Source organism: Chiloscyllium punctatum, chromosome 29, assembly GCF_047496795.1.
Source record: "Chiloscyllium punctatum isolate Juve2018m chromosome 29, sChiPun1.3, whole genome shotgun sequence".
NCBI lineage: Eukaryota > Metazoa > Chordata > Chondrichthyes > Orectolobiformes > Hemiscylliidae > Chiloscyllium > Chiloscyllium punctatum.
This window is the reverse complement of record NC_092767.1, coordinates 10246104-10268589: the sequence shown is the minus strand read 5'-3', so window position 1 is coordinate 10268589 and position 22486 is coordinate 10246104.

Here is a 22486-nt window from a genome sequence, read left to right as displayed (position 1 = left end):
ATTTTCACTGTAGACATCACTGCCGTCAGGGAAATGAATTCAGGTGCTTGCCGGCTTATTGGCACTATTAAGATTTTCATGCTGACTTAGTACTGTAACATAAAGAAGAAAACAAATAACAGGATGAAATTTGGGCTGAGCGTTGTTTACCTGTCACTTTTAACATTGTTTCAAATTTGCAGTCCTTATCTTCAAATGCTTGTTCTTGAAGTTAGTATCAGATGTTTTGTAGGAGGTTGGGGTGACATTAATAGTAATTTACAAAATCAGGGGAGGCTTGGGCATGGTGAAAAGCCAAGGTCTTTTCCACAGGATAGGAAAATTAAATCATAGAGCCTTAGGTTTATGGTGGAAGAGGGAAGACTTAAAAGGGAGGAAGAAGGAAATTTTTTTGCACAGAGGGTGACGTGTTTATGGAATGAGCTGCCAGAGGAAGACTGGCAGATGCAAGTACAGCTCCAACATTTAAAAGACATTTGGACGAACATGTGAATGGGGACCGTTTAGAGGCATATGGGCCAAATGCAAGAAGATGGGAGTAGTTTAGTTTGGAAAACCTGGCCGGCATGGACAAGTTGGACCAAAGATTGTGCTTGTATACACTATGACTGTATGAATACAGAAAGCGAAGAAAAGGGAAGAAAAGATGTGATATAAGTAAATTGGCAAGAAATATAAAAACAAGAAGCTAAGCTTTTCCATGTACGTAAGAAGAGTTAAAGAGGTGTGTGTGTGTGACCGTTGATAAAAAGGAAGTCAGGAAAGTATATTGAGGATATTTGGAGGGTGTGACTGGGGAACTGGATACAGGGAACAGACAGATAATTTACACCTGTATTTTACATCGTTCCTCACAGGTGAAGGTGCTGTAAATATTTCAATGGTATAAGCAAAATGGTAACAGCAGGGAAAATCTTGAGCTGTCTCTAAAAAAAGGAATAAGGCATTTCTCAAACAGATTAGACCAAGGGTAAACAGGTCAACAACAATTCATAGCTGGTTTTAAAAGAAGTGGTCACAGAGTGGCTGGTGGCTCTGTGTGAAATATTCCATAACTCTCTGGATTAAAGGAGTGATCCAGTGAAACTGGAGACCCTCTAATGTGGGGCCTGTCTTCAAGAAACGAATGAGACTGAAAGCATGAAACACTTAGGCTCACCATTATCGCTGGGAATCTGTGAGAGTCTGTTATTAAGGAAGGAAATGCAGAGCATTTAGAAAAGCTTCACACAGAGTCAGCATGGTCTTGTTAACGGCGAAATACATTTTCTCTGTAAAATCATGCAAAGTTTTTCTGGAAATCCATATGAATGTAACAAGTGGCCTTGATAAAGGGGGACTGGTAGACATGAGGCTTTCCAGAGATTTTCCACAAGGTATCACAAAGTAAAGGTTCTTACACAAGACAGAAGCTCATAGTCTGACGGGTAATGAATTAGCATGGCATGGCACTTGGTAAACACTGACAAATCGGAGAGTCAGGATTCATCGATCTTTTTGAAAAAAATGTATATCCTGGAGTGCCACAAATATCAGTCCGATTTCAAGAGCTGCTTACAAGAGCTGCACTCAGCACCTGACGGCTGGAGCTGAGTGCAATATACATTCGAATTTGAGGATGACACTGACAACCAAAAGGCAGGCTGTTATTAAATGGAGAGTTCATCCAAAAAACGAACAGTACAACGGAGTGGCGTGTTTCTGTATGAAACATAACGTCAGAATGTTGACGCAGAAATGTTGGTTCATTAGACTGTTTCCTGGGATGAAAGGATTGAATTATTGAATGCATCAAAAATGCTGAGGTGATTATTCATTGTGGTTTAAATGAATGAGAGTGTCATTACTGAAACGGATAAGATACAGAGGGGGCTTGACAAGGTCGGTGTTGAGAATACGGTTCCACACCAGAGCAGAGTCTCGAAGTCAGGGATGGAAGTACAGAATAAGTAATATCGATTTCAAACTGAGATGTAAATAAATGTCTTCTTTCAGAAGGTAGTGAATGGCTGGAATTTCCTAACCCCGAGAGTTGTGGAGGTTGTGTCACTGATTGTATTTACAGATGGGTGGATTGGTTTGTGACATTTCAGCGAGTTGAGGGATGCAAGGGGTTAGCAGGAAAGTGGAGTTAAGCCGTGGATTAGATCAGCCATGTTCTTATTGAATGACAGTGCAGGTTCCTATTTCTTCCATTCTTATTTATGTTTTTGGAAAATACTTGATTATTTTCCTGGAACTCATGATGTAAAATGTTGCATTCAGAGACAGCAGAGGGTTTTTCTGAGTTGACCTTGTGTGGTGCATGGAGGCTGTATTCAATGCGAATCTGGGCCTGTAACATGACCTACATCAGGAGCAGAAGTTACAGAGAGGGCAAGCCTGAAAAGAGGGATTGGGAGAGGGCGGTCAATGCCTGACCCAGCCTGGATTTTCCTATTCATTTGCCAAACAACACCAAACCATCAGAGTGGTCTCAATCTGCTCCTGCACAGCAGGACCGAAGGGCTGAATGGAACGGACACGACAGGGCCATTCGGAACTTTGACACTATTTCACCAGTCAATAAGTTCATGGTTCTTTTCATTGTGTTCCCAGCTGCACTTTTCTCTGATTTCACAATGATTCCTGATTCACCTGTCTATGGAAAATCAGACAAAGTCAGCCTCGATATACTATGAAGATTCAGCCCTCCCAATCTTCAGGGCGAGAGAATTCCCACTTGAATGAATTCCCACTTTGTGAATTTCTCATCAGCCCGGTTCTGACTGAGGTTGGAGGGTGTCACTGTTTCCATTTCAAGTCCCACTCCTCCACTGCTCAAAACAAATTTTAAATGTAACCAGGTTGGCGATATGGCCGATGATAAAGGTCTAATACTGGGTCAGGATCTGTTATCAGAGCAAGCCAGTTGGATTTCTTCAGTCACCTACAAGTAATTAACAGAACTAACTGAGGGGTATGATGGATATGTGCTTAGCACTTCGGCTACACATCACCAAGGAGCTGAGTTCAATTCCAACGTCAGGTGAGTTTGAACATTCCCCAAGTATCTGTGTGGGTTCCCTCCCAATGCTCCAGAGTACAAAGATGTGCAGCTGAGAGTGGATTTGCCATGCTCGATTGCCCATTGTTGAGAGAGCGTCCCCTTCATGGTATCCTCTGTCAGTGTGAGGGATCTTAACCTGTGCTGCTGGCCTCCCTCTGCATCACAAACCAGCCGTCCAGCCAACTGAGTGCGAGACAGTTTAACTGTTACAGACAGAAACAGTCACAGGCAAAGGGCAAGAGAAACTTTCACAACAAAGAAAATGGTACAATCCAGATAACGGTCAAGATAACAGCTCAGCATAAAATGTTCTCTGCTCAAAATTGTATTTCATTACTTGACAAGTGTTGACAAGCAGTGTTTGGCTGAATACAGTAAAGTGAGACAAAGTGAAATAGCCAGAATTACTAACTGTGATTGGATATAAAATAAGTTCATATTTTTGCAGGAACCCATGGCGTTGAATGACTGAAAGTTCCTATACCTGAAAATGGGAATTCTTTGGAACACTCTCTGGAATTTTCCATATTCAAAGTGTGTGTGTGTGTGTGTGTGTGTGTGTGTGTGTGTGTGTGTGTGTGTGTGTGTGTGAGAGAGAGAGAGAGAGAGAGAGAGAGAGATAGAGAGAGAGAGAGAGAGAGAAGGAGAGAGACTGCAGATACTGCACTGATATGGTTGGTGAGCTCAGACCATGCTCGGTGGGGCTGGTGGTGAGGCCTCCTCTGGGAAGAGAATGGACCCTCCTGTACTAGCCCATCCACTAGTACCTCTGTTCCTCTGATGAAAACCGTGGTGTTAGTTCCCTTTACCTGCCATGCTCGGGGTCAATTGTGCAGAATGGCTACAAACTGAGGAAGTGCAACAGTATGCCCATTGGCCTTTGAAAGATGGCACCAGTGTCAGTGATCATAGAATAGCCAGGGGCATCAGTGCGATGGTGAGTCCCTCCAGCTATGTCGGGTTGGAGAATTGGGGTGGCTTTGAATGCGAGTAACACTATGAGATTGAGTGGATAGTTAATGTGGTGAGTTCGATAAGATAGCACCATGAAACGAGTTCAGTGTCGTACAGATAATCCCTTTGTCACACTCAATAAATATGTCACTAAGACAAACTGTTGTTAGATTCAGCCCAATGAGTCGAATACTCTGCTGACCCCACACCCAGTTACAAAGTTGCAGAACAAATGTTCATCTAAAACTCTCCCTCATCTTTATTGACGCCAATATCCCCTTCACCTATTATCCTGGGAATACTGGCTCATGTTGTAGGATGCTGTCGAAATGCCTTCATTTCAGAATTCTGAAACCTGTGATCTTACATGAAATTGTCTCTCAATCTCCCTTTCGCATTTTTCCCCATTGTTGGTAGTTAAACTGATTTCTCCGTCATCTCTCTCTGTCAGCAACTAGGGAATACGGACTAGGCAATGAGGACTCTGTATCAGAGTGATCATGTAACTGGACGGTAATTCGGAGGCACGGGCTGTGACTCCAAAGCAGTGTTTAAAACCCTACCACAGCCGATGACAGGGCTTAAGTTCGAATGACAAAAATTGGAATGAAACTTAATTTCACTCATGGAAACCAGAAACCGTTAAGATTTATTTTTATTTCACTGATAGTCCTTGCTAAAGAAACATAACATTATTACCCAGTCTGAGCTCAGTGTGACTTCAGACCCACAACAACATTGTTGGCTCCATTTTGTCTTGACAAATGGCCACGTTGTCAAGGACAATTAGTGATGGACAACAAATGCTGCCCTTGCCAGTGATACTGGCTTCCCGTGTATTAAAGGTGAAATAAACCAAGGAAGGGTGGGTGCTAGAGATCAAAAATAAAATTCTCCAGCATCTATAAGTGTTGGAGAATCTTGCAGGTATGGCAGCCTCTGTTAGGAGAAATGCAAATAACGGTTTGAGTCCAGTGACCTTGCTTTACAACTGAAAGCAATCTGGGAAATAATATTATTTATCCTGGTATCATGGATGGTTGGGGTGGAGAGGGAGGTGGGGGCCAGGTTTAAATTGAATGGATGGAGAAATTGCCGAAAAAGAGAGGAAAAGAAATGAAAACTGAGCAAAGGGGCTGCTGAAGATGAACTGAAAAGAAAACAAAATGTCAAGTTATTCTCACATTTCCCCATTTTCCCATATTCCTGAATATCGCGTCCAGTTAGATTTGTCCCTGATCAAAGTGAGTTAGGTTCCCTTTATCCCTCTTCTGTGAGTGTGATGATGAAATCCATGAGCAATGCTGGTGCTGCCTTATAGTTGCTGAGATATAGAGAAAGGTAATGTTACATTGTCAACTGCTTCTTTGGAGAGAGAAACAGTTACTGTGGGAGTGTGCAGAGATGCAACGGCTTTCTCAGCGAGGAAGAGAAACTCAGGAGCGGAAATAGTTTTCAACACGGATCGCATTCACGTTCCATGTGAGGAATTGACTTGCTCCTGTCATTGGAAAATCAGTGGAGTTTCTGTGGATGCTTATCTCGGGTTTGTATTGTCAGCTGCTGGGTCTGGTGACCCCACTCTATACACTGCATTTACAGAGTGTCTGGGTCCATAGTAAACAAATGGAGATGAGGCTCCACAGAAGGAAAGCTCTATAAATAGGGAGGTGTAGGACAGTACATTATCTTTCCTGGGATTTCCCGGGACATTTGTCTAAGCTGGACCAGGTATCAGGTATGAAACCAGTTTGTTTCAAAATTGAGGTTGTTACTGAGCTGTGCCCCCTCCTTCAGTGTACTGTGTAGCCTCACACCAGTGACGGGACTGTGCTGATGATCACCATGAATTAAACTGGATTAACGCTGGAACTTTCCAGGCAGGAGTGAGTAACATATCAATCATCACCGGAGTGCAGTCCTCCGATATATTCACTGGCTGGCAGAACCCATCTGTCCGCTGAGAGCAATATATTGTGCCCATCTCCCTGAAGAAGATACTGAAAGTAACTTCCAGAAATACAAGGAAACAGAGTGACTGGTGAAAATGGGGAACAGCAGGAAATTAGAATTAATAAAAGGTACGTCTTTCAAAATCTCATTGAATTTATGGTTGGTATATTGCTGCATCTGATGAGCTACATAGCCGAGTATTGAGGAGGTGGCAGTAGAGCTAGTGAAAGAATTACTGATTATTCTTCAAAGCTGGTTAGATTCTGGAAAGGATCCTCCAGACTGGAAAGCAGCTTGTGTAAACCTAAATATTTAAAACAGGACGGAGAGAGCAAACAGTAAACTAAGCAGGGGTTAGCTTGATGTAAGCTGTGAGAAAAACATTGTAACCTTTTGTGAGGAATGTGACAACTAGACCCTTGGAAAATAATGACATGATTCGGTAGAGTCAATCTAGATTCAGGAAGGGGAAAGGAACTTGATCTTTGATAAACCTGCTGGATTTGGTGGAGGTTGTCCATTGTGATATCAACAATTGAGAACCAGTGGGAATGAAGTAATTGTATTTTCAGTAGACGTTTGACATGGTTGAATACAGGTGAGTGGGGAATGTTAGAGTCCGTTGGTAGGTAGGGGTGGAATACACCGAATGTATTAAAAGTTGGATAATCGAGAGAATGAAGAGAGTAATATAATTATCTGGAGTGAAGGCTTTGGGGTATCAGAAGAATCAGATTTTGGGCAATAGCTCTTCACAAGATATAAAATGTTTCAGATATGAACCACAAATATCATCATTCACATTTATGTTTATTAAATAGTAAGAGATTGGGAAGTGTTGTTGTTGAAACAGACCTGGATGTGCTTGGTCATAAGTCACAAACAGAAGTTTTACGCACCAGGAAGTAAAAGATATGTGGCTCATCATGCAAAATGATTAAAGTACCAGAGTAAATGCATCTTTCACAATGATAGAGTTTTGTTGAAAGACTGTTTGGTGTATTGTGTACAGGTTGAATCAGCTTTATAAATAATGACCTTGTCAGTGATTCAGTCCAATGGGGTTTCACTACACTAAACCCTGGCATGATGTTACCATGAGGAGAAAGTGAAGAAACGTAAGCTTAATAAAGTGTGTTAAGATTTTTGTGAATTTATATTTTAAAAAAAGTGCTGAGCACATTGAGTGTTGAAGATACAAAATTGCCTTATTAGATCAGTTAAAGGAATGCCCAGGCAAATTCATATTTCCTATGTATTGAAGTGCAAATATATCGACTGCAAATGTATTGGCTCGTGCCTGTTCTAGTCGAGGAGAGATCTGCACGGTAACAGCATGTAGATTGTGGTTTTTGAGGGTGGTGAGAGGTTCAGCCGGTAACAGTATTACAAACGGACAACGCAGCAGAAACATCTTGCCTGCCATAAAAAAACATGCATCATTCTCCTTCACTACTAATTTCACGAGAGCAATGGCTGATGGGAGATGTGGTCAATATCCGGCGGTGCCAACATTCAATCCAATCCAGTAGTTTTTGTGAACTGAAGGAACCATACTGAAAAGGGTTAAATGGAGCTGTTTGTTCAGTGACTGTGATTGATGCCAGTCTCCATGGATCCTAGTTGTGTCACTGGATGTTTTCCGTCTCCTATTAGTAAGGGGCCTCTTGCAATGGTTTATGCCATTGTAGCTACAGATGCATCGACTCCAGCGCTCAAAGGGATCAGCAGCTGCAGAGACAGAAAAAGGAGACTTAAACATCTGAAAATAGTCTGGAATGATCCATTAATGGATCAGAATCTGAGAACATTAGACTGGAATGCTGCAACAATGGACAAGAGTTTATCCTTAGGTCTTTTCTATTCCTCCTGGTCTTGGTCAACATTACCAGATCGGATATGGGGTGCACTGATGATTATCCAGGCGGGTTACTATCCTATCCTCGCTATTGTTGGTGTTCCTGGTAAGTTTCTTCATCTCTATCCATTTATTAATCTCTTCGACCATGGCGAACTTCTTTGCTATTTCTATTATCTATATTTGACAAAGACGAAAACTATTGTCTTCAGTTTCATATTCAAATTTCATTGATTACCCACATATTTCAGAACCGCCCACACCCCCGCCCTCACAAACATCTGAGGACAAGACTGTTCACAAAATCGAATTTAAATAAATAACATCCATTTATGTCTCGGTATTCTGTCCATCACAAAACCTATCCACTACCAGCTCGCTTATGTGCTCAGTCACCATCGTGGCTTCAATGCAGATGCCTAATAGACCATTATCTATGCTTTGGTAAAATTCAGACGTTATGGCTCCACCCCTCCTCTAAGCACTCTTTCAGTTGCAAATATTTCGATCACAACTTTGTTCTTGTCTCTAAAATAACTTAATGACAGGAACATTCTCTCAGAGCAGTAATGTCCGAAGAAATGTAATTCAGATGCACAGGTTATTACACAGAAAGAGACTGTTCCACATCCTACCAGAGACGATGTCAGAAAGTAAAGACAAAAGACAGGAATTGGAAATAACAACCATAACATTTCCAGCATTTTGTCTATACGTTTATCTATTTCACTGATGTCCTCTGGTAAAAAGATCTTGCGTTATTATCTGGTCCGGCTTAAGATTGATGTGAGACCCACAGCAATGTGCTTGGTTCTGTACTGCCTGAAAGAATGACATTTGGTTTGGTCAACAAATGCTGCCCCTGTCAGCGATGCAGACATTCCAAATAACATCAAAATTGAGGGTTATATAAAGCAAAAATGATGCAACAGATCAGAAACAATAAAGAACGAGAAAGTGCCAGACAAACTGAGCAGAGTTGGCAGCCCCCTCGGGTCGAGAGAAAAATAGAATTGGCAATTCGATTCATACATCAAAACTGAACACAGTTGGGAAATAGTGTGATTGATGTTGGTGACACCGACATCTGTTATGCAGGGGAGAAGGATTGAGTTGAATAGATGGAAAAAGAGAGAGAGAGAGAAAGAAACAAACAAAGGGATTGTTGATGGTTAGCTGTGATGGAAATAGAAACTGAAATTAAACATTACTTATGTTTTTCTTGTTCCCATATTATTGATAATCATGAGCGTGTAAGGGAAATGTCAAAGTCCCTCCTTAAAGTTATTTATGTCTGTTGTTCTCTCTTCCCTGAGTGTGATCATCGTCTTTTACTCAGTAATGGGATGCTGGGCCAGTATTTAATTCCCTTTCCTGATTGTCCTTGAGAAGGTGTTGGTGAGCTGCCTTCCTGACCCACTGCAGTCTGTGGGCTGTATGTAGTCAGTTCTGAGATCCATGCGGATTCATTTCTTTGAGGATTTGAAGTGACTGATATAAGTGAGTGGCTGGCTTGGCTATTTCAAACTGCAACTGAGAGTTAACCATATTGCTGTGGAGTTACCTGTAAACCCAACCAGTTGAAGATGGTAGATTTCCTTTACTGAGGGGCATGAGGGTGCAAGGTAGGACAATCGACATTGGTTTCATTGTTTCATTTGATTCTTAATTCCTGATATTTTATTGAATTTAATTTCCAACATTTGCCGTTGTGGGATTCGGATCTGGTGTCTGGGTCATTACCTGATTCCCTGGATTAATATTCGGAGATAATACAGCTAGATCATCGCCTCCTCAGTATCTCCATTCAACTCGAATGGCAACAGTGATGTTGTTGGTGTGACTTTGCTTCATTAGGCAAATAAATGATTGGCAAAAAATGCCATCCTTCTCAGTTTGAATTTATGAGAAGGCGAGATGATGGGAAGTGCTCTTGGTGAAAAAGAGCTGGATGTCCTTGGTCATGAGGCACTAACAGAATTCATGCAGAGCAGTCGGGTACTGGCAGGTGCGACTAGATTGGGTTGAGATATCTGGTTTGCACGGACAGGTCCGACTGAAGGATCTGTTTCCATGCTGTGCATCTCTATAACTCTATGACTCAGCAAGTAATCAGCACAACAACTGAGTCGTATCATTCATTACAAAATGATTAAAGAATAAGAGTGAAGACACCATCCTGCAGTTGTGGAGTATACTTGAGACAGTATTTTCTTTCATTTATAATCAATGATCTCCTTGCTACAGAAGAGACGGTGTAATGGAGTTTCACCAGACTAATTCCTGCGGTGATGGTATCATGAGGAGAGTGTGAAGGAATTTGGCTGCCCTTTCCTTACCACTCGTCGTTAGCTCAAGATGTTTTATTTGCAACTGATTTCTTGGCATCTCTGATTCTGATGGTTTCTCCAGCAAGTTTAATTGACGAGATACCGCTGTAACTATCTCTCCTTTCCTCACAGAAGGAGTCAGTTCCAGTTCCATCTTTTCTGCTAATTCTTGCAACTTGGTCTTATTCATTTTTCGTAAAATTTCCAAAGTCACTGCATGCACACCCAGAAAACGTTTGGCGACTGAAATAGCCATTACTATTCTAAGTTTTCTCAACCCAATCAAACTAATACCCAAAATGAAACATTTGACTTTCGATAAAATGCAGAAGAGAGGGAAAAAAGAAAGCAGCATAACAGAGAGTAAAAATAAAGAATGGCAAAAGAGAAAGCAATAGGGGAGAGAGAAAGAGAGAACTTTTGAAGAACAAAAACTGACAATTAAAAAGAAAAGTCAGTGTAAAAGGCTGGAGATAACGGCTGAGGGTGGGCTTAGTAAGGAAGAGAGTGAGGATGGGAAAGCCCCTGGTAGCCAGAAGCCTAGTGAGAATTTATTTGAGTATGTTCAAGCATCGCCTCAATTTGATGAGAAGAATGTGATGCCCTTTTCATCTCATTTGAAAAGTTGGCTAAACAAATGCAGTGGCCAGAGGCTATGTGGATTTTGTTGATCCAAACGAAACTTGTAGGTAGAACTGGTGAGGTATTCACATCCCTATCAGAGGAGGTATCTGGGGAGTATAAGGACGTTTAAAAAACATTTTGTCTGCATCGGCAACATTTCAGGAATTTAATTAGGAATCCTGGTGAAAGCTACACTGACTTTGTAAGGATCAAACAGACTAATTTCGATAGTTGGATAAGAGCTTTAAAATTCAGGGAAAGCTATGATGCCCTTTAAGAGCTTAGCACTTGGAGGAATTCGAAATTTAACTGCCTGAAGTAGTGCAAATTCAGGTGGAAGAGCAGAGAGTGTAAGCAGCAAAGTTAGCTCCTGAAATGGCTGATGATTATGAAGTGGTACATAAACTTGGTTTGGCTTCCAGAACCAGTTCTGGTCTCTGTGGGACAGAAATTGGAGCAAACAGATATCCTCACGTGCAAAGGGAAAGGTAGATCACAGTGTAGATCATACGGATAATTTGCCACAGTAATAAAGAAAACCTTGAGGGGGACAAAGAAGTTAAAAACTGGTCGTGTTTTCATTGTAAAAAAAGAGTGCCACACAAAATCACACTGTTGATGGGCTGGGAGTAAACCAGATGTAGGATAACCAGACAAGCCTGGAAGTTTTGTTGTACTCGTAGCAAAAAGCTGAAAATGTGTTGCTGGAAAAGCGCAGCAGATCAGGCAGCATCCACGGAACAGGAGAATCGACGCTTCGGGCATAAGCCCTTCTTCAGGAATCTACATCTCCAACATCTGCAGTCCTCACTGTCTCCTTCTAACAAAAAGCAGAAGGGAAGTGAGGCAATTACCTCAGAGTGTACAAGATGATCAGTTGACGTACTAAATCGGCAAGCAGAACTTACATGAAAGGGTAAAGTTTAATCACATAGGCCAGGAGTAATTGGTAAGAAGGTTTTAATATTAATTGAAACAGGATCTTTTCAGTCTGTAATGCTGAGGGGTGAGGCTTTATGCACACTTGAGAGGCTATTTCCAGAAGATGTGCTGGTAACAGGAATTCATAGTGAGGCAAAAAGTGCTCCGTTATGTTAAGTGAGGCTAGAGTGTCCAGAGAAGATTGTAGCATGTGCAGTAGGTGTACTAGACCCCTAACTCTCAGCTCTAGGAATAAAATTTGTCCTTGCAAATAATATAGCTGCTTCACTGGTAGGCGTGCTGCCTACTCTAGTTGAAAAGCCAGTGGAGGTGCGGGCAACTGAAGACCTGGAGAATGTTTATCCAGGAATTTCCCCTGATTGCATCACCAGAAGATCACAGAAGCACAGGTTTAAGCAGGATAAAGGCATAGATAAGGAAGCTGACGTAGAGTTATCCGAAAGTTTCTTTTTGATCAGATAAGTGGAAAACAGAAGGAGCAAGTCGGAAAATGAGAACGTATTTTTAGCTCTGCTAAGCTGATTGAATTACAGTAGAAAGATATGGAGTTACAGAAGTTAAATCAAAAGATATATAGCAAGAAAGAGAATGAACGCATTCCTGTGTGTGATTACTTAACAAATGATGTTTTAATGCAGATATGGAAATCAGCACACATTGAAGCAGATCAGACGCACACAGAAATTCATCAAATTGTTTTGTCTGTTGGGTATAGTAAGGCGGTGCTGCGAGTGGCCCATGAGATCATTTCGGGGTGAGGACATTACAGGCTGAAATAAAAGGTTATTTTCACTGGACTGGACTACACAAAGACGTAGTGAATATTGCCAAATGTCTCAAACATGTCACACACGCAGTAATAAAACCTGCAACTTTAATACCTATTCCAGCATTTGAGGAACCTTTCACAAGAGTCTTGATAGATTGTGTAGGTCCCCTATCGCAAAGACTAAGTGGGAATAAATACTACTTAACAATAATGGATGTGTTGACTAGATTTCCAGAGGAAGACCCATTATGCAGCATCACAGCTAAAAGAGTTGCAGAAAAAAGGACTTATTTTTTTTACGTAGGTACGGACTACCAATAGAGATCCAGACAGATCAAATCTCAGATCCGAACTATTCAAGCAGGTGATGGATAACTTGGCATTAAAGCAATTCAAATCTACAATGTAGTATTTGAAATCACAGTGAGCATGAGCGAGATGGCATCAAACAGTGAAAACCATGTTGAGGGTTCATGGACAGGATAATCCAGATGATTGTGATAAGGAAATTCCTTTTGAACGATTTGTGATCAGAGACGCACAGAATGAATCGACCAAATTCAGACTATTTGAATTAATTTTTGGGCATGAAGTAAAAGGACCGTTAACATTGGTTAAAGAGAAATTAATAAGGCAGAATTCCGAGACCACTCATTTGGACAATGTGCCAAATTTTAGGGAACGATTAAATAGAGCTGGAGAGTTGGCTAGACAGCATTTAAAAGTATCGCAGCATACAATGAAACAGTAAGTCGATCAGAAATCACAAATTCGCAATTTTGCAATTGGATATAAGGTATTGGTGTTACTTTCAGTAGCAGCTGAGCCTTTAGAAGCAAGTTTTAGTGTCCCTTGTCAAATTGGGAAGAAATTGAATGAGGTGAACTACTTGGTACGGACTCCAGACAGGAAGAAATCTCACAGAGTGTGTCATATGAATATGCTCAACAGGTATTTTGATAGGGAAGGAAAGCAAGAGGAGAAGGTATTAATGATAACAGTACTGAAGGAAGACCCAAGTTCAGAGGATTCTGAATTGGATATTCCTAATATCAAATTGAACAATGAGCAAGTTGTCAAAAATTGTGATAAATTACTGAGTTACCTTCCACGAGAAAAAGCACAGTGACCTGAAAGAGTTATTACGATATCTTGGAGAGACATGTGGAAATAAACTGGGAAGTACGAACATAATTGTGCATAATGTCGACACAGGAGATGCTGTTCTGATTAAATAACATCCTTAAAGGCATTATCTTCTAAATTTGGCACTGGTTCAGAAGGAAATAGAGCACATGCTCCAAGATGGCATAATCGAAATGAGTTACTTTGCTTGGAGCTCATGTATAGTCATGGCGTCAAAGCCAGATGTTACCCAGTGGACATGTGAGCACTATCACAAACACAATTTCGTTACAAAGACTGATGCATATCCAATTCCATGTTTGAGAACTGTGTTGAAAAAGTGGAAGAAGCTACTTACATTTCTAAGTTGGACTTGTTCAGAGGCTACTGGCAAGGACCTCTGTCAGAGAGAGCAAAGACAATTTCGGCTTTCATAGTACTAAATGGATTGTATCAGTTCAAAGTTGTGACATTTGATATATAAAACGATCCAGCCACCTTTCAGAGACTGATAATGAGGTCATTGTCGGATTACCCAACTATGTGGTGTACATTGATCACATGGTAGTTTTTACTCACTCATGAAAGGAACATTTACAGCATTTATCGGACTTGTTTGATTGACTTCAGAAGGCAGGCTTGCTGGTAAACCTAGCTAAAAGTGTATTTGGGAAATCCAAGTCACGTTCCTGGGTCATGTTATTGGACATGGACCAATGGCCCAATGAGATACACAAACGAAATTAGTTGGGGAATGTTCCACACCGTCGACAAAAAGAAATATGTAATACTACGGTTCCTGGGATTGACTGAATTTTACTGAAAGTTTGTGACGAACTTTAAGCAGTGTGGCTGCTCCACTCACCGAATTGTCAAGGGCAAGAAATCTCAGTGGACAGAGGACTGTCAAAAGGCATTTTCCAGCCTAAAACCTGTGTTAGACACTGCCCCAATATTAGCTACACAAGATTACACGAAGTCTTTCAAGGTGGCTATCGATGCCAGTGATGTGGGTGTCAGCCCGGTGTTCCTGCAGGAGGATGATGAGGGAATAGAAAGACCGATCGGGTGTTTTTCTGGGAAATCGAACGTACATCAACAGAAATGTTCAACGGTGGAGAAAGAGACTTTAAACTTGCTGTTGGCATGACACCATAACTGTGTTTATATTACCAGCAATGCATCTGAGACAATCGTATAAACTGATCACAACACATTGACATTTGTGGAAAAAATTAAAGAGAAAAATGCCAGACTGTTTAGATGGAGCTTGTTGTTGCAGCCGTTCAATCTGACAATTGTGCATGTGGCAGGTCGCGAAAACGTGAAAGTTGATGAGTTACTGAGACGAGAATATAATACGGAGATGTTCGGTGGTGGGTATACAGCAGCCTGGTTTTGCATGGGTTTGTGCATGTTTGAATGTTTACAATTAGTACAGTATATCTGTCAGTTTTAAGACTACTAACTGGGTTTGAAGGGTTAAAAATGCAGCCACCTTTTATTATTGATTTTTTTTTTAAGGGGGGAGAGATGTGTCACAAAGCATCTCCCTTTTTGTCTAAAAGCCGTTCCTCGGCTCAAAGAGACTCTGTCCTTGGTTTTATTTCAGAGGAACAATAAAACGGGGCCAAGCTCCGATCAGAGCTGAAAATTGTGTTGCTGGAAAAGCGCAGCAGGTCAGGCAGCATCCAAGGAGCAGGAGAATCGACGTTTCGGGCATAATCCCTTCCTCACTTTCTCCATGCTCCGATCATTCTGGTTTGATACAGAGATGAAAAGTACTTTCAGAGGTCTTTTATTTATATGGAAACAGAGGAGTCTTCAGGCCAAAGTGGTCATGCTTTATAACTGACCAGTATAATGAACGGAGAGTGGTGAGCTATTTTAGCTAAACGAGCTGAGCTGAACAGTTTTCAGTTTAGTCTTGAACTGGGAGCTGTGTGGAAACTCTCTCTCTTTTCTGACCTTCAACTTCAACCTGGAAATTTGTGCTCCATTTATACTGTGTTTTTTATTATTGGGAGTTTGCTTATTGGGACAGTTGTGTGTATTCGGAATAGCATAATTAAGTCTATCTGAATAGGTTGAATTCTGTCGTGATTTTTTATTCTGTTCTTTGTGTTTCATTGTGTAATTTTATGAATAAAGTTTTTGTCTGTTTCAAAATCTAGTAGTCAAGCTAGCTAAATTACCCCCGGTAATTTTCATTGTACACTTACCGAAACAAATTGCAAAGGTATGCTCTGTCCTGCCTGGTTAAAAAAGTTTGGAGTAGTCTAACCTCGTTCATAACATCTCGGAGATGGAAGATGCCTCCTTGGGACTTGGCACAAACCATTCACTTTCCCTCCTCATGGTCAGCAAACCACGTTAACATAGCACGTGTATACCATTAACAATGGAGCCAGGAGGAACAACATGGAGCAGTCTGTCTTTGCAGTCTATGGCTCATTGGTTTGTCGTGTTGCAGCAACAATAACATCCTCCAATTTCAGTCTAACAGTCTGGAGGGACTGAATGGCCTCTTCTGTTCATGTGTCAGTGTCTGGAGGAACAGAATGTCTTCCTCCTGGCCCGAGGGCAGAGGTTCAAGGACTTCTGTGGGCAACCCGTAGTTCCTGCCTTCCAGCACGCTGTGCTGACTAGACTCTATCTTCCTGAGTTATAGGAGACAAACAGAAGGCTGGAAGAACACAGCAAACCAGGCAGCATCATGAGCTGGGAAAGTCAACATTTCAGGTATAACCGTTCTTCAGAACTGGGTTGGGGGCTAGGAGGAGCTGCAGATAAAGAGGGAAGGGAGTGGTTGGGGTGGGGAGAACCGGGGATGGTCAGTTACGGCTATGTGGACACAAGTAGTTGGTGCAACCTGGTTGGGTGATAGGAGGGATGAATCTGGTTGGGAGCTGAAAGGTAGGGTCGTTAGGTGAAATGGAAAATCTCCCAGTCACTTCCTACTTCAATTCTCTTTCCTAATGCCTTTCTGACATGGCCATCCTTGGCCTCCTCCATTGCCACAATGAATCAAACCATAATTTGGAGGAATAAGATCTCATCTGTCACCTGTGCAGCCGGGGACTCAACATTGAATTCTTCAATTTCTAATAACCTCCCTTCCAATCCTCCGATTCCCTTCCCAAGCCCTCCCCTCCCGTCCATTCCTCTGAGCAAACTTTTGTCCAGCGACCAACTGGATTCAGCCCTCCAATCAACACCTCGCTGTTATCCTTTACCTGTGTTTACTTATCCCCCACCTCGCCACTCTGCCCCCTCCTTCCTCACCCACCCCTTTATCTATAGACCTCCTTACTCCCATCCACAGTCCTGACGAAGGGTTATATCAAAGGCATAAACTTCTCAAAGTCTTGATGATGCCTTGCTTATTCTGTTCTTCCAGCTTCCAGCGTGTGTATTTTGGATTCCAACACCTGTTTTTATTTTAAATTGTCTTCTTGTGTAATAGGCAGGAGTGAGTGAACGCATTGCACCTCTTGTTATCCAATAGATCTGATGGGCTGAATGGCTTTCTTATATTACTGTGAAACGAGCTAGAGTTGCTGAAGGGGTCCCTCTTTCTGTTAGCCGTGGAAATGTTTAGTGCCCAGCAGAGCTTTTGATTAATGTTACCTATTCATTAACAGCACAAGCTTGAATGGTGTCCAGATTTGATACTTTAGTACCTTACGAGGTGACCCATTGTTATGAACATTGTATAATCTTCAAAGAATATCCCCATCTCTGATCGTTTGACAGAGGGAACGACATTGATGAAGCTGAAGATGTTTATGCCGAAGAAGCTACCCTGAGGATTGCCCAGAGGGATATCCAGGGACTGGGAGGATTCATGTCCACAAGCCCCATTGTGTTCTGAATGATTCAACCAGTGGGGAGTTTACAACTGATTCCCATCAAGTTCAATTTTGTTCAGTCTCCTTGACATCTTGCTCAATCAAATACTACCGTGATGTCAGGGCCAGTCACTTTACGCTGTGTTCATATCTTCTATCCATGTCAATAGGCCAAGGTATATGTGTGGGGAGTGGTTCCTTCTCTCAGGGAGTAGTGATGGTTGGGGCCAGACAGTTAGGGGAGGCTACATCACTGAAATGTTTGGGGGTTGCGAGTGGACGTCAATGGGTGTTGACCCGTCAGAGAGTCGACGGCTACAAAAATTAGGCATGAAAGAGAAATTGCGGACGAGTGCAAATCAGCCCTGACTTACTGAATGGAAGTGCAGGTCTGAGAGGCTATGTAGCCTGGTTTTATTCCAGTATACCCCATAGTCCAGTCACTTTGTGGCCTCTTCCATTTCCTGTGTTACTGACTTTAAGTAGCTGAATAGATTGAACCTGTTGCTGTGTAACTGGATACTGATGTTGCATGATCTGGTTACAGTTTTACAGGCCCGAGGGGCTTATTGGCCTTCTCCTGTAATTGTATATCAGGATCCAGGGGCTGAAAAGCCTCATTCTGTTCTGCTGTATCTGAAATCCATATTGACTAAATCTACTGCCAATGGAGAAATTGAGCACAGCAGATGCTTGAGATCAGTGTCAAAAAGTGTGGCACTGGAAATCACGGCAGGTCAGGCAGCGTCAGACGAACAGGAGAATCGATGTTTTGGATGTTCCTGATTAAGGGCTTATGTCCGAAAAATAAATTCTCCTGCCCCTCGAATATGCCTGAACTGCTGTGCTTATCGAACACCACATGTTTTGAAATCTACTGTCCCATACAAATCAATCTTCATGGACACATCATCCACTTACTTTAAGAGAATTGTCAGGCACAATCTTCCTCGCACAAAGCCACACTTACTATACCTAATCAAAGCCTATCTTTCTAAATCCATGTACATCTTAACCCTCAGAAACTTCTCAAGTAACTTACCAACCACGGATGCTAAATCTATTGATCTGTAGTTCCAAGGATTTTTTTGTTCAGTTCTTCTTGAATAAGGACACAACATTTGCTATCCTCCAGTCTTCCGGGACATTACCTGTAGTTAATGATGGTCAACATTATAAGCCAGGGTCCCCGCAAATTCTTCTGGAGCTCCTTGAGACGTTCTTGGATATATCGGGTAAGGACCGTGAGATTTATCCACTTCAAACATTCTAGTACGTCCAAAATCTCCTCAACTATGATATAGATTGGCTCTAAGATATTACCACTAACTTCCTCAAGTTCTCAAGTCAACATGTCTTTCTCCACGGTAAACAGAGAGTAGAAATATTCGTTGAGGACTTCACCCATCACTTATAGTTCCACACTTACTTGTCCACATTGGTCCTTGAGGGGTCCTATTTTCTATCCAGTTTTTGGTTTTTATTTTAATATATTTAAAGTAACTTTTTGGATTCATCCTAATCTTCTCAGACAAGGCTATTTCTTGCCCCCTTTTCAACCTACTGCTTTCCTTCTTCAGTAAACTCCTGTATCTCTAATATACCTCCAGGAATTCCCTTGATCCCAGCGGCCTGGACCTGAGCCACACCCCAAGTTCGAACATGAACCTGTGGACCAGTTTTGTCCCTCTCCATAACTATTTGAGAATTAATAGAACTACGGTTAATGGTCACAAAGTGCTCCCCCACTGTTAACTCAGTCACCTGTCCTGCCCTATTTCCTAAGAAAAATTCGTGTTTTTCCCCTTCCCGAGTAGTACCCTCTGTATACTGCTCGAGGAAACTTTTCTGAAGCTTTTATCAGATTCTACCTCATCAAATCCCTTAATGATCTGGCCGTTCCAGACTGTATTAGAAAAAATAAAAGCCCCTATTATGATAACCCTATTGCTCCTGCAGGTCTCACCTCTCTCCATGCATATCTATTACTCTCATTCCTGTTGACTATTTGGGGGCCTATAGCACATCCCCAATCACCTCACGAACACCTTCCTATTTCTTAACTTCACCCACAAAGCCTCACTGGGCGATTCATCAATTATTTTATCTCTGATTACTGCTGTGGTACTCCCCTTAATCAGAACTGCAACTCAACTCCCCTCCTTCCAACATCTCTGTCTCACCGAAAGCACCTGTACCCTGGTACATTAAGCTGTCAGTCCTATCCATCATTCTGCCATGTTTGTGTAATGGCTATAATATACCAGTCCCACCTATCTATCCACGTCCTGAGTTCATCGGCCTTACCTGTAGGCTTTCTTGCATTGAAATAGATGCAATTTAATCCAAAAGGCATTTCTCTCTGTCATTTTCCAGCCAAAATTTACTATTTCTGATTACTCTACCTCCTTCCAGCCTCGCACTTGCCTCCCTGCTCTTGAGGATACCACCCCCTGGCAATCTAGTTTAAACCCACGCTCGTAACCCTAGCATAACTGGCCGCCAAAATATTGGTGTCCCTTCCAGTGCATGTCTCGGATGGTAATCTCCCTCGAAGGAGATTACCACTGTCAAGGGTTTTTATTAATGTTTCTTCGAGCTCTCTGTATTCTCGCTCCAGAACATTGGCCCTATTTCAACGGGTATCATTTGTGCCAAAGTGCATAATGATTGCTGGATGCTCACCCAACCCCTTGAGAAGGTTCAGCAGCCACTTGGAGACATCCTGGACCCGAACAGCGGGGAGGTAATCCACCATCCTGGATTCCCGTTTGTGGCCACAGAATCTCTGATCTGTCCCTCTAACAATCGACCCTCATCTCTTTCACGACCTGTTTACCTTTACCCTTTCCCGCTGTACCCCTGAACCAGTGGTAATACCACCAGCCTGACTATTGCTGCTTTCCCCTGAACGGACATCGCCCCCAACAAGCCAAAATGGTCTACATGTTATGGAGAGGAATAGCCACAGGGGATTCCTGCACTCTCTGCCTACTCCCTTTGCCATTCCTGGTGGTCGCACAGCTACTCTCTACCTGGAATATGACAGGAAGCAAGGAACGCCTCTTGGATTAAATTCTGTTTATTTAAATACAACAGGACTGACAGGTAAAGCGAATGAACCGAGGGCGATGAACGTTATACTGGAATATTGCAGTCATTAAAGAAACATACCTAGGGGTGTGTCTACCACACTAAAGCACTTATCTATGACGTTCTGAGTATCTCGGATGACCCTGAGTGCATCCTAAATAACCTTCAGCCCAACAAGTCCACACCGATCCTCCAAAGAGCAGCCCACCAAGACCCACTCCCCTACACTACAGGCAAATTAGCACGACCAATTCACCTAACCTGCACATCTTTGAACTGTGGGAGGAAACCGCATCATCCAGAGGAAGGCCATGCAGAATGCCCAAACTCCACACAAACAGTTGCCCGAGCCAGGATTTGAACCCTGCTGCCTGGCAATGTGAGGTATCAGTGCTAACCACTGAGCCACCGTGCCGCCTAGCTCCCACTCCCTAACACGGTCTGCCAGGAGCTGAAGTTGTGTGCACTGTCCACACGTATAGTCATCACGGACGGTGAAAATCTCCGTGAGCTCTCACATCCCACAAGAGGAACGGGCGACTGCTCTAACTGCCATCTCGACGGCGGTAACAATAAAGTTAAAAGGACTGTATTTCAGTTTCCCTGTACATATTTCTGAGCTGGAGCTGTCTGAAGCCTCTCATGTCAAAGCCTTACTGCTTACTCTGCTACAACGGCATGTCTCTCTACCTCTCCACATATAGCTTTGGCCAGCGAAGGAAGGAGACACGACAGTGATGCAGTGTTTTGGTCTTCAGCACTCCTTGACTCCTGGCCACTGACTACCTGCTCCCAGTGCAGATCTCTGCTTGGCCTTGAAGGGTGTCTTGCTGAGGTCTTCCTTCTGGTAGTGGTGACTTGTCCATTCAAATCCTCACCCCAACAGGCAATCTGTGTTGTCACAGCCCTCTCGTGCTTTCTGTCTACTAGTATCGCGTTTATGAATTCCTTGAATCCCTCGAGAGAGGTGATGTTCTTGTGAAGACAGGGCTATTGGGAAAGAACACCATTAGACATAGGGACAACAATATGTCTATCCTCTAACTGAGTCTGCTTTTCCTTCGATTAGGTTATTTTTATTTTGTTAATACCCCATTCCACTTTTCTGCAATTTCCCATAATACTTGTATAAAAATCTGTCTGTCTCAGCCTTGAAGATATTTACTGATCCAGCCTCAACAGCCCTCCGAATTTTCTACAATTGTTTCCCTCTCACTGATGTGAGACTTGGTGGTCTTTAATCTGGTGATTTGCCTACTCCATCTTGCATAAACTTCCAATTCTTCCTCAGCTCCTGTGTCAATTTGCTCAAGGGTCAAACAGTCACTCTCCCTGAATCCAGAAACAGCTTCTCCAAACTAAAGACCGATTCGTAGCATGTATTTAACATATTCTCTGGCTGCGTAAACAGGCTGTCCCCTTAGTCCCGAACACTCCCATTCTTTCCCGCATTATCGTCTTCCCCTTTATATACACCACAAATATGACTTTGGATTATTGCTAATCTTACCCGCTAATGTTTTATCACCGCTCCTTCTGCTCTTCCGCTGACATTTTAAGTTTAGCCCTTCACTTTCTATATTTTTTTTGGACCTTCATTGGCCCGCTCACTTGGGACCTGCTTTAAGCTTCTCTTCCCTTATTCATCCTGTTCGGGATTTTTGTCGACATCTGAGGTTCTCTGGGCTTGTTTTCCTAAATGTTATCTTCGGTGTAACATGCTGGGCCGACACTGTCATCAATTCGATTTTAATCAAATGATCCCTCAACTTCTGCCCCACCTTGTTCTGCTACAGTATCACTCAGAAGCAACTGCACTTTGGCCAGATTCTGTCATTTTTTTCATAAAATCTGTCTACCCAATCCAAGAAGCTTTTATGACTCAAACATTTTGGGGTCTTTTCCTTAGCAAAGTCAAAATGTGTGATATCACGGTCA